The sequence below is a fragment of the Triturus cristatus genome, chromosome 1_1, assembly GCF_964204655.1.
Source record: "Triturus cristatus chromosome 1_1, aTriCri1.1, whole genome shotgun sequence".
Lineage (NCBI taxonomy): Eukaryota > Metazoa > Chordata > Amphibia > Caudata > Salamandridae > Triturus > Triturus cristatus.
The window spans coordinates 298,802,129-298,815,047 of NC_140579.1; the positions used below are offsets into that span (position 1 = coordinate 298,802,129).

General features: G+C 39.1%; 1 long non-coding RNA gene across 1 annotated transcript in view; it reads right to left on the bottom strand.

Annotated features, from left to right (window-relative positions):
• Positions 1-4,688: 4,688 nt before the first annotated feature.
• Positions 4,689-12,919, bottom strand: part of LOC146870148 (uncharacterized) — a 68,608-nt gene continuing 60,377 nt past the window's right edge. The window contains exons 3-4 of the long non-coding RNA XR_014959055.1: positions 6,174-6,321; positions 4,689-5,272 (exon numbers count right to left, since the gene is read on the bottom strand). This is a non-coding gene — a long non-coding RNA (uncharacterized LOC146870148). The remainder of the gene's footprint in view (positions 5,273-6,173; positions 6,322-12,919) is intronic.

Here is a 12,919-nt window from a genome sequence, read left to right on the forward strand (position 1 = left end):
GAGGAGAACATCTGAATAAAGTGAGATCTTATCTCCAAGACCTTCGCTCCCCTTGAAGCCTTTTATATTTCCACATGCTGTTATCCCATCATCCTGAGGCTCCACCCCTACTCCAAAAAGACGCAACAAAAGAAGAGAACACTGTTGAGTACCTCGTGAAATGGGAAAGAGTTGTTATAACACCCCTTTAACCAGTTCCCTTGCAAGAGGCATGTAGAGAAATTGAATATAGGTTATTAAGACTGAACCCAGTTGCAATTGCTCCAATAGGAGAAATAAGGAATTTCGCTTTAATAAATCAAAGGCCTTCTGGAATACTGCAATTGCCCCTTCCGGTTTATGCACCATGGACAAGATGTTGAACAGTCTCAGAAGAGAGTATCTGGTTGACTTGTGAGGCATAAAGCTTCTTTGATCCCTATGCACAAGGAACTTGATCACCAATAATAAGCCGCTGGTATTTATTTTCACCATTATTTTGACCCCTGCATTCAGGAGAGAGATAGGAATCACACTGATGTGAGAGACTACCATTCTTTAAAAAAACTGTGATCACCGCCTCCCTCGTGCCATTTCATAGTCAGACGGCTTATTTGGCTTCTTGGAACATATCTAATAAATGTGGCACCATTTCAGAGGCATTGACCTTATACTACTCAACAAGTAAGCCATTTGGTCCTGGGGTTTTATCTGATTTCTGAAGGCCGATGGCCTATGTGGTTTCTTCAGTTTTTTTTCTTGATTCAGGGAATCTCTTTCCACCTCTGATAAACACATAATGGGAACCCAGTTACGTAATGTTGTAAAGCATCCGAGGAGGTTGTGCATCCCAAATGGTAGAATTTACTGCAGAATTATCTGAATTCTTGGGCACATGCGGTATTCCTGATTGTTCCATAGTTTTAAATGATTTTTAATAAAGGACACTGAATTCAGTTATATAACCTATGTTCATAATTAAGACAATGGCAAATGTTGAAAAAAAAACTTCTATTATATCAAAGAGACTTTACAATATTTTTCATGACATTTGTAGCCTGATTTGCATCTTTCGATGGCTCGCCTCATGCATCTGTTTTAGACCAAAGTCAGACCTCTGTCTCAGCTCTCCGCAAATCTACCCATATCCGCCTAGGAAAATGCTACGTCTCCTACGGCCTTGCCTATGACTTCCCTTACGACCTCCCCCCTCTCATCTTATTCTCTTCACAACATAATGCTGCCATTCCTTTTGTTTTTCTTTTGTGGTTCAAACCTTTGCCTTTTTCCTGCTTTGCCTCTTTTTCTCCACCCATCTGCCTCGCACATCTAGGGCCATATTATCAAGGACAGAGTTAAAATTATCGCCGCTTTAGCAGCAGGAAACTGCCGCTAAAGCGGCGATAATGGACTTGATAATATGCCCTTGTGAATTCCCATAGAAGCCCATGTTCCGGTGTGAACATGGGCTTCTATGGGAATTCACAAGGGCATATCATCAAGCCCATTGTCACCGCTTTAGCGGAAGTTTCCTGCCGCTAAAGCGGCGATAATTTTAACTCTGTCCTTGATAATATGGCCCCAAGTTTTTTTTGTTCCGACTCGTAACATAGTATTAAAGAAACCATAAGAGTTTTGTGTTGCCGGCATATCAAATGGATTATAAGAACCGGTATATTCTATTCCCTTGCTTTGAGCAGAGGGGCGTGAGCTGCACACGGTCTGACACAGGACGCAGGTATGTCGATTTCTTTTCAGTCACTGGCGCGAGAGGCAAGAAGTCAGCGTCAGATCAGCTGCAGCGTCTCGAGCTCACAAAGCCCTTAATTCGGTTGCATCCGGTTTTTCGTATGAATGATTCCTTGCTGAAATAAAGGGTCAGTCCTAGCTATTTCCTGCAACGTGAGAATGATCTCCATATCTGATAAGCGCTGAATGTGGGCAGGAATTCTGCAGCAACAACAGAACCTTTGTGCACCTGCGGTTACTTTCTCTGAGATGTGGTTGCCGCTGCTTCCAAGACCTATTCCAGTGTCATAGCGGTCATCCCACGACTCAACATCTTAAAATTAAAATAAATAGGAAGACATACCTTTGGCATTGGATTCAAAAGTATTGTTGCGTTCCTCTTGTGAGATGTTAGCAGAGCACGTCAGAACACAGAATGATTGAAGCACCTCTGTCAATGGCCACTTCAAAGTCTAAATACGCAGAGCCTGTTAATATTGAAAGAAATGCAAAGGATGTACTGAGCCAAAAAAGCAAATCAAGGATACAAGGTCAATGGCTACAGGTATCAAATTATACTAGAAATGTAAACTGCGATTAGATTGGTCCTATCCTAAGGCAACAAGATAAGTTCCTACAGAAAAATCATATGTACCCCTCTCCACAAGGGAGGCAGACCATTCTCTGGTATCTCAATTTACACCGGATTGGCTGCAGAATCTTGCAGTTACATTTCCGAAAATAATGATTATTCGTGAGTTGAAAAGACTTAAAACGCTCTGATAATTTTCCGGAAATATTTATTATTCTGTGGCCCAGTCTTTCTTATCTCAGTACTTACCTATCTGTGAGGTGAGCTAGTCTAGTCAAATTAGTTCAAAAAATGGACTAACCTAGAACTAATTGCAATACAATTTCTGTGAGTGGATTGTTATTGAAATTTTTCCGTAGAAAACGATGGTGAAAAGTCTACCACTCTATCATGACGCGTTAATCCAATATGGCGGATTTTTCAAAATGGCTGCCCATTATTTGAGATATAGGGTATAACTGTTTATATGCCCATGTGTGGTATCATTTTATATGTTTGTAGGGACGGGAAAGTCAAAAATAACACCAAAAATTGTTTCTGATGACCATAATATCAAATTGGGATTAATACAATAAACAACGATAATTATATGTTAATATGCCAAACATAGTTTTGACATTATTTTTTATTTACATTTTTTTAACATCATTTGAAAAGGATAAACAAATTTCAACTAGATAATATAGCACTTCTCAATATGACACTGACAAATGAAAATTGTTAAAGAGATAAATTCAAACAGCACTCCTCAGTATAAGAATAGTATGATTTCAATCATCGTCCATGTCCACTTCCATGGAATTGCAACAGCTTATTCCTCGACAATCCGTGCACGCATCTGTGCACACTATTCCCTGTCTTCTGCATATACATTGCAGAGTCGCACATTGACTCTTGCTACAGCCACATTTCACAAATTTAATAAATGATCTGGTGCTGGTGCTGGACTCATTCTAATGGGAGCCAATCTTCCATCTTTCACTTCAAATCCCCACTGTAATGGATCCATATGAATACCCATCCACTGCTGCACCGGATGATATACTCTGAGTGAATGAAATTTGCAGGCATCCTCTGTAGGAGGCAAGACTTCTGGTTTCACATGTATTGTTGATTTTGTTGCCTTTGAAGTGAAAGTTCGAAGTCTCATATCATGTAGTGTGCGGTCTCCTGTTATTCCTCCATACAACTCTATAATAGCATTAAGACCAGCATTTTCAATTTCTTCTGTTGATTTTTGTGAAATTTGGAATACGGCAGCACTTTCTTTGAAGCTGCCTGATTTTCTGAGCAACTTTATGGAGTCACGTTTTCCTAATCCAAATGGTTTGGAGGTGGTATCACATCCTAATATGGCATGAGCAAATAAGATCTGAGAGCAGACGTCATTACCTAAAGCTTTTGCTAATTTCCTAATATCATACACAGTTATGTTTTTGGAAGATTTCTTAGGTTCTGGGCAAAGGAAAATATCAAATTGTTTTTCTTGAAAATGATGAAGGAGTAGTATGAGAAGATCGGTGTCCTCGCCAACAATTGCTGTAGGATGAGTTTTGGCCTACTCAATAGCCTCCAAAATGACCATGAAGTCTGCATCACTATGAGCTTGCTTTGTTTTACACCCAGCTTCTTGTAACTTTTGCGATAATTGATCAATAAAGGCTTGTTTATTTTCATTATTACTCAGAAATAATTGTTTCCACAAGGACAGGTATAGTATTTCCTCTTTCTGCTGCAGCTGAACGTTCAAAACGAAGAACTTCTGAATAGGAGCTGCAGAATCCCATATGATTTACTGCTTCAACTACAAATCTCGAGCTTGTGTTGTCATTTAATTGAACTACCAGCCCTAACTGCAACGGTGCAACTAAGACTCGTGGGCGCACAGCTTGCATAATTGCCTGTCCTATAGAAGCTACTTTTCTCTCTCTCTTGGTTTTATTAGTAACAAAAACTGATAATTAGAGCCTTAACGAATCAGGAATATAGCTCACATTATAGTCAACACTACTCATGTTTTCAATGGGTGGATATGTTTCTGGTTCTACAGGGATATCTTTAATATCATTTCTTATTATTTCAGCAGCTGCCATAAGGAGATTGTTTTGATCCTCTTCAACATCTTCATGGCTATGACTGTGGTACTCTTGCAATACATGAGCAGCTGTACTTTTAAAAGTAACGACATCAGCAGTCCCTGCAACTATTCCTATGAAGATTTCATCTTCAAAATGCTCTTTGAGTTTTTGTTTCATATACTTCGAACTGTATGGTTCGCTATCTTCTGGCAGTAATTCTCGCATTTTATTAACAAGTTCTTTAACAGTAGTTTGTTCTTCATCATTTGCCTCCATGTATTTAACTACATGAAGAAAAGTTTCCTGGCGAACTGAATCCTCTGGTCGACCTGAAGATATTGGAGAGTTATCAGTGAACTGCCCGGGAATTAATTTTCCAGTATGAAAATTGACGTAACACTGTGGTAGCATGCATCTACAGCATGTAAATCAGACACATTTTGGATACGTCTCTTAACTTTGTCTGCCCATTCATCATTGCGTTCGTTGCATTTTTGTAAAACTGATGATTTGAATTCAACTGTACGTGCATTAAACCACGCATTTTTTTTCCTCTCCCTGAAGTATAAACTTAACTCAGTACCACAGAAAAAACTATTTTTTCTACAATCAAACGGGGTTTCACACGACCGTAGAACATGAGAAGTTGTGTGATCTGATTCTTTCTCCTGGAACGGAGTTTAAGTTAACAAAACGCGCTCTACATTTCTTGTGAACTTTCTGCCCAACACAAACGTGAAACTAGATATTTTTCTCTCCTTGCATGTTTTTTGAATTCCAGTCACTCCTCTTTCAGTGAGTACAGATACATCGTCATCTTCTTGAAACACCACATCACAAATGAAACACTTTTCTACGTCCATTTTCACTGTATCTCACAGCAACTCGCAAGAACCTGAAACACATAAATGAAACATTTTTGATTAACAAAAAAAAAACAATAACAACAAAGTTACAAAACAAAACACAAACAATAGCAAACTTTTTGTTTCAAAAGTTAATTGCAATATTTACGTTCCTTCACACTTTGTCATATAAGTCAACGGAAAAATTATACAAACTTTGTCTATCTGACATATTCCGCGATTATTTGATATTATGGTCATCAGAAACAATTTTTGATGTTATTTTTGACTTTCCCGTCCCTAAAAACATATAAAATGATACCACACATGGGCATATAAACAGTTAAACCCTATATCTCAAATAATGGGCAACCATTTTGAAAAATCCGCCATATTGGATTAACGCGTCATGATAGAGTGGTAGACTTTTCACCATCGTTTTGTACGGAAAAATTTCAATACCAATCCACTCACAGAAATTATATTGCAATTAGTTCAAGGTTCCGCAACAAATTGACTAGTATAACCATCCTTTACTTAATAACTGGGGGAAGAGAGACATGGTAGGATGGTGAGTTTCCATTCTTACATAATTCAGCCAGGAACATGGGTAGCTTTATCTGTATTTTAACGTGTAACCAGATGAATTGCTCATAAACTACCTGCTTCCAAATTCCTACCTGCATCTACGATAAAAACAGTGACATAGAATTTATCATAACTACCTATTTTAGGATACAAGTATTTTTCAGTGACAGTTTCATACAGTGTGAAAGTGCCCAGGATGAAATAGGAAGTTTGGACTTTTTAAAATGCCTCTTTGTTGACAGTTATAGGACATCATTATTGGCACACAATGACGGTGGAGTCCATTAACGTTTTGGAATTTGAATTAGACCATGTCTTGTTTGAGTTTTAATCCCGAGGACAGTTAGATGAAATCTGACCTACCCATTGCAGTGACGAAGTGCAGTACATCACCAGCAGCCAGTGCACAGACTCGCAATTCTTTTGCAGTGGGTCATAATGGAGAGCGGCAACGTCTGAAAGCCTGGCATGGAAGGGAATTTGAAATTCACACTTCGGTTTCAGGTGCAACCTATTGGAGACAAGGTGGGAAAAAGAGGAGGAAATATGGCTCATTGTTGTACATTCATTGATCATAAATAGCTTTAATTAGGATTTTGAGAAAAAAATACAGAACAAGCATGTCTTCCTCATTTAAGAGAAAAGAAAACTCAATGGATAAAATGACTACAGACGAGGCGCTTAAAGTGTGCAGATATAACCTATTCTTCTGAGAAGTATTATATGTTGCCTCAATAAGAAATTGTGTCCTTTAACCATTAAAACTTCACTTGTTCCATAACACGTAATAGGTGGGTGAACTGTTACATAGAATGACAGCCTGGGTAGTTAACTCTCTCCGACTTCTGAGATCATTTGAATGCATGTTTGAATAGTTCAGTTTGCAAAAGATTGAAAAGCTTCGTTCGTCCAATCATCTGCCTTTTATCCCAGCCTCAAGTACTCTTAGTGCATGTTATTCCTTGAACTTTCCCTGTAATTCATAAAAAAACACACCCCTTGTTCATACTCTAAAATGTTAAACGAGGGGGTAACTATGTGCTTCTCATGATGCCACTTCCTTGCTCAATACACACATTTCAGGATATGCAATACAGACACACTATATGCGATACACATCCAACACTCACAATACACAGACTCCCACAACATTTAAACACACGCTGCCAGAGATACATATACCCAAAGCACACACTCCATGCGAGCCAGTCATTTGTACACACTCTTGAAATACCCATAGTCCTGATTTAAACACACATTTTCCTGGCTCAATATGTGCTCAGACTGCTATAGACTGCCGACACATAGGCAAGGCACTCATTACACATAATACAGATGCCCAACTCCTGCCACCTTACTCGTGAGTCTGCACACTCTTGAAAGAAGCACATTACGAACACACACACACTGATAAAATACACAGCCTCTGGACTCTGTATACACTCATACTGATATGCACACAGTTTGCAACACTCGATACCGAAAATACACACACACACTCATAACTGTATACACTCAAACATACACTCCTGAATCCACTCCTAAGTCACACACATACAACTAACTGCGAACACATTTCGAGCGCAAACTCCTGTCACCATGTAAACACTTGGCACATACAGATGTGAATTCCTGACTCTGTAGGCACTCAGAGGGATGTGCAATCACACTAATATACATGATTGACACACATAATTGATGCAAACAATCTTCAATGCCTGAAACACACACTAAATGAGATACATAATTCAAACACACGCACTGAATCCAGCGATACGCGTTCTTGCTCGATACACACATTTCAGGATATCCAATTCAGACAGACACTCCAGGCTCCATATTCCTGACTTTATCGACTCTTAAGAGACACACATGCTGGACTATTCAAATTCTTCAGAGACAGACACTCTTGACGCACTTACACTGCTAAAATATATGCACAGTAAAACAAGGGGCCAATACCACTGTTTCTTATTAGATGTTAAAACTAGGAGTAGTATAACACTGACACACCCACTAAAATGCCCTACGCTAACTCAACTCATTTTGAAAAACAAAGAGATCTTCCAAAAATATGAATTGTGTTCTCGTAAACTATTGTGATTTTTATGTTCACCTGTGGTTATATTTACTAAAACCTATTTCAAGTTACCTTGATCTGGAGTTATATTAGTAAATGTATACTCTCCAATATATGATTAACGTGTCAATATGTTAGATATTGATATTGTGTCTGCTCTCCATCTGCCCCCCGACGCCTGCCCTTATGTAATAATCCTGGCAGGCGTACCTCAGTTAAGGGAGGGACAGAGTGAGTCATGGATGCAGCTAAACAACAAGTGTATAGACTGGCTATCTAAACACAAAGGGGTAGGCCCTAATATTATGAGAGAAATTTTGACTGTTCGACGGGTGAGCTGGGTTGGGCCACTACCTAAGAATATAGAAGGGGACTGTATCGTTATTAATTTTAGAAATCCCTCTACAGTTAAATTTATTCTTGGTAGTACCAATACGTGTTTTTCCCCCTCCACTGTCATAACCTCTCTGCCATTGGGTTATTTCTATAGACCCCACTATAGATCACCTTGCCCTGCTTTACCACCTTTTCCCCTGCACAACAGGTTCAGTGCTCTGTCTGATTTGGGCACCTTGGACTGACTACCAACTACCCTCCCAGATTTAGTAAGCAGGAATTATCCTAATATATCTGGCCCAGCGGGGGATCTAACTATTGATCCGACTACAGTGACTGCTAATGATGCCAAGGCACCTAAGGGCAACAGTCATGTCTCTACCTTGGGTACATCGATTAATAATTTGACAATCCTGAGTTGGAATATAGCAGGTCTCAACGCTAAAGTAACAAATGGGGACTGGGTGGATTGGGTTTCCAAATTTGACATCTTGATGTTTCAAGAAACTTGGTGCACTACTTCCCTACTTTTTGATGGATATAGTTGTTTTAACCAAACCGCATCAATCCCAGTTTTGGGTAGACCCAGTGGGGGACTTTCCATCTGGGTCAAAATTAGTGCAGATGTTAAAGTCGAACAGCTGGAAACATATGACAGGAGCTTTCAGGCATTATTTTACATCAGTAGAATAAAAATATGTTTAATAAATTTTTACAATAATGATTTTAAAACACATCCTAATATGAATTTTATAAAGTTGTTTAATTTTATTGATGACATTACAGAAGGACAAAAGTGTGGTAAACTTGATGGGATATGTTTAGGAGGAGATTTTAATGCACACATTCACCGTCAAACCCCTCCTTGTAAAAGAGGTAAAGAACTGTCTAACCACCTTGCCACAAGGGACTTAACTAATGTCATGGAAAAGGCAAATACTAATGAAAATAAATGTCCTGTGGCTACTTATGTTGGGCATGGGTGTGCATCTACAATCGATTACGTATTCATAACCTCCCCACTTGTGGATCTTTTATCAGAGGCCATAGTCGCTAGGACGGCACATAGCGACCACTACCCGATTTTATCTAGTTTCAAATCTATTAACAAAAAGGTGAAACGGACAGAAATAGGGGCTAAAAACATAGTCGCGTCGACAGACAAACTCAGGGTGGTCTGGAAGGGGATTGACAATAAGGGGGTGTTAGTTCGTGTTATAAAGTCTAACCCCCAATTAGTATCCACCTGTATATCCTCTCACTGCCCCGGACACGCGATTGTGGAAGCATTTTCGGAGCTGTGCAAGACCATAAAAAAGGAGATATCTAAGCCAGCTTTAATTAACACTAATACTAATCCGAGATGGTTTATAACTCCTGTTCTAAAGCAAATAGAGAACTGAGAACTGCCCTAAAAGCTGACCCACCTGATCAGTTACTGGTGAGGTCTCTGAGGTCTAGTTATAAACGCACTTTAAAAACACGCTCCGAAGAGCTCTTAAAAACCCATTGGGAATCCCTTGTACGCACAGCAGCAACGAAGGATGTTGCCGGGTTTTGGAGCGAGGTTAAGAACCTGAAATCGTTTGGCTCCAACATTACTCCGATAAACTGTAGCATACTAGGGGATGTATGGGTGGAGCATTTTACAAATATTTACACGGCACCGATCCCTTCCGTGGTAAATTCCCAAACTTTTAAGTTTCCGAACATTTCTATAATGGAGGTGGAGGACGCAATTTTTCAAAGCGCAGGAAATAAAGCGCCGGGGCCCGATGGATTATCCATTGATTTAATAAAATCAGAGCCTGACTTTTGGTCACCATTATTGTGTAATGTTTTTAATAATTTATCCATTACTTCATTGCCCGATTCCTGGTCTAACAGCACCATCGTACCTATTTTCAAAAAAGGTAATAGACTTGACCCTGGCAGTTATCGCCCAATATCACTAATTGATAATACATTGAAGATCTTGGGTAGGGTCATTTTTAATAAGATTAGTACTTGGGCTGAAGAAAATAAAATTTTACACCCATGTCAGTTAGGTTTTAGAAGTAATGTAGGGACGGTGGAGCAGTGCTTAAACTTAAATTTAGTTTTAGATAAATATACCATAGCTAAAAAATCCCCACTTTATTTAGGTTTCATGGATTTAAGTTCTGCTTTTGATTTTGTTAACCGTTCCCGTTTATGGACAGCCTTGCTGAGATATGGTTTGGATGAACCGTTGGTTCAATTTTTGGCCCATCTACACAGTGATTTAAAAGCCTGTGTCCGTATTAATAACGATGGTGAGGTTTCGGGCGAGATTTTAATTGGCAGGGGTGTAAGACAAGGCTGTGTCCTGGCTCCCCTGCTTTTTATTTTATATATAAATGAATTAAGCACATCTTTGGGTAAACTAACCACCGATGTTCCGCTCGTCAATGGCAACCCTCTCCCCGCACTTCTTTATGCCGATGATGCGGTACTTATAGGTCGTACACCCAATGCACTGCGCACTTTAATCTCAGGCTTCGTTTCTTATATGGCTGATCTTGACTTATGTACAAATTTAAAAAAATCCTACATAATGTCTTGCGGGCCAAAGAAACACAAAATTCGCCATATTATGTCAGGGAATAATGTTTTAAACAGCACTTGTACCTTCCCTTATTTAGGCTTGTTGTTTTCTGATTTTGGATCCTGGCAACCTCATGTTGCCAGAGGGAGGAACAAACTGGGCAAAGCCATCAATTCCATAATTACCCTACGCCAACCAAAGCACGTCGAGGTCATCCCATCCCTTTTACAAATTTACAAGACCCAGTGCGTCCCTACAGGAACTTACGGTGCCGAGGTGTGGGGTTACTCGAATTGCACCAACATTCAGACAGAAGAAAATTAATTCTGTAGGAAGGCCCTGGGGGGGGTTTTCTCGGCACCCTCCTATGTGTGCCATAGAGAATTGAATCTCCCCCATATAGAGGATTTTATAAAATCAAGACCCGCTTTGTTTTGGTTAAAAATTTGGCGTAACCCCGCTGCCTCGTTGACCCGTGATATCATTTCAGACTGCCCAAAAAGCAAGCGGGCCAATTACATTCCCTGGCTTAATGCGGTACAGAAGAGTTTAGCAAGTGTAGAAATGGGGCAACTTTTCTTAGCCCCTGAAACAATAGACTCTTCGCATAAGAATAGTAAGAAGGGCCTTATTCAATCTGTACCGAGTGAATCGAGAAAATATTGAACTCGCAAAGCCAGCAATCCTCAGGTATATTCCTATTCAAGAACCTTGTGTTAGGCCACATAATATGCCCCAAGGTTATTTGCGCAAGAAATTGGGCAGATGGAACAGGAGCTTGCTATTTAGGTTTAGGGATGGAAGTGTGGTAAATTTACTTTGTTTCCCCTTGGGTTATACCCATAATTTGGGAAATTTAGATTGTCCATGTAACCAAGGTGGGAAGCAAAGTTTGCTGCATTTTACATTGTTTTGTGGCTTTTATGCAAAGTATACCAAACGCTTCCTAATTCCCTATTTTAGAGTTAGTGCTTTGACGGATTTTAACGAGGCTTTCAGAACTTTACGGATGCTAAGCACTGACGATGTAATCTCCAGAGTTAGCCATTTTCTCAAAATTGCTGTTCGTTCTCGCGCCTCAATGAACACGGCCTGATAGGTTGCTTACCATCTCGCACCATTTGCACATTGCACCTTTTGTATAATGGGTGTTTACATACCATAATGAACTTGGCCTGATAGTTTGCATCACTATTTGCACATTGCATTTTTGTACAATTCGTTCCCTTAGATGTGCTTTGATTAATAAGATCTGTTTTATCCTTGCTCATTGGGATGATTTTTATGTTTTATATATATTTAAATGGATGTATTTTATAGAGTTTATCAATTTTATCTCTTTTAATTCTTTGATGTCGAACAAAATGGAAATGGCCTGTTAGATCCAGAAGTATTTGTACTTTGTGTACATTGTTATTTGCACTTTTTTGGCGGTTTTGCACATATCCTAGTTATTATTGATGATGTAACTTTTATTGTGTATAGGGATGAATGTTGCAATTTGTATGTACTTTTATGGATGTTTTAAATATATCCGAATAAAGATCATTTGAATTGAATTGATATTGATATTGTGCAAACAATATAAGTGTAGGTCGATAATCATGACTTTAGTATTTTGATATAAAACAATACTAAATTACCATGTTCTATTATATTTCTTAAGCTAACATGGATTTAAGGTTGACTAACATGATAACGGTGGCTTCACCATAAAAAATAAGAAGTCAGGAAATTGAAGAGTTAAGCTAGAAATATGTATATTCTTTGTGAGGACCAGAGACAAAGTGTATTCTAGTTCAAATCTTGCTTACAGTCAATAAGGCCACATCCAGTACTGTTTCAAATAAAAATGTTTAAATGTGGATTCTGAGGACCAGTTGGTTTCATTCATCAATTCTCCAGTCAAGTCCCCAAGGTAAAAGCCTTAAATTCCATTGCCCCCTTCGCTGCGTGTGCTCCAAATTTGGACGCATCAATACCGGCCTCCTGCATAATTCATCATACCCACCTGGCAATAGTGGGAGAACAGCACACCAGAAACAGCTTTCTGAACAAAATCAATGACTGATTGACTCACAGAGGTCTAACCTCATCCATCATGGTTTCATAAGCCTTCGTGCATTG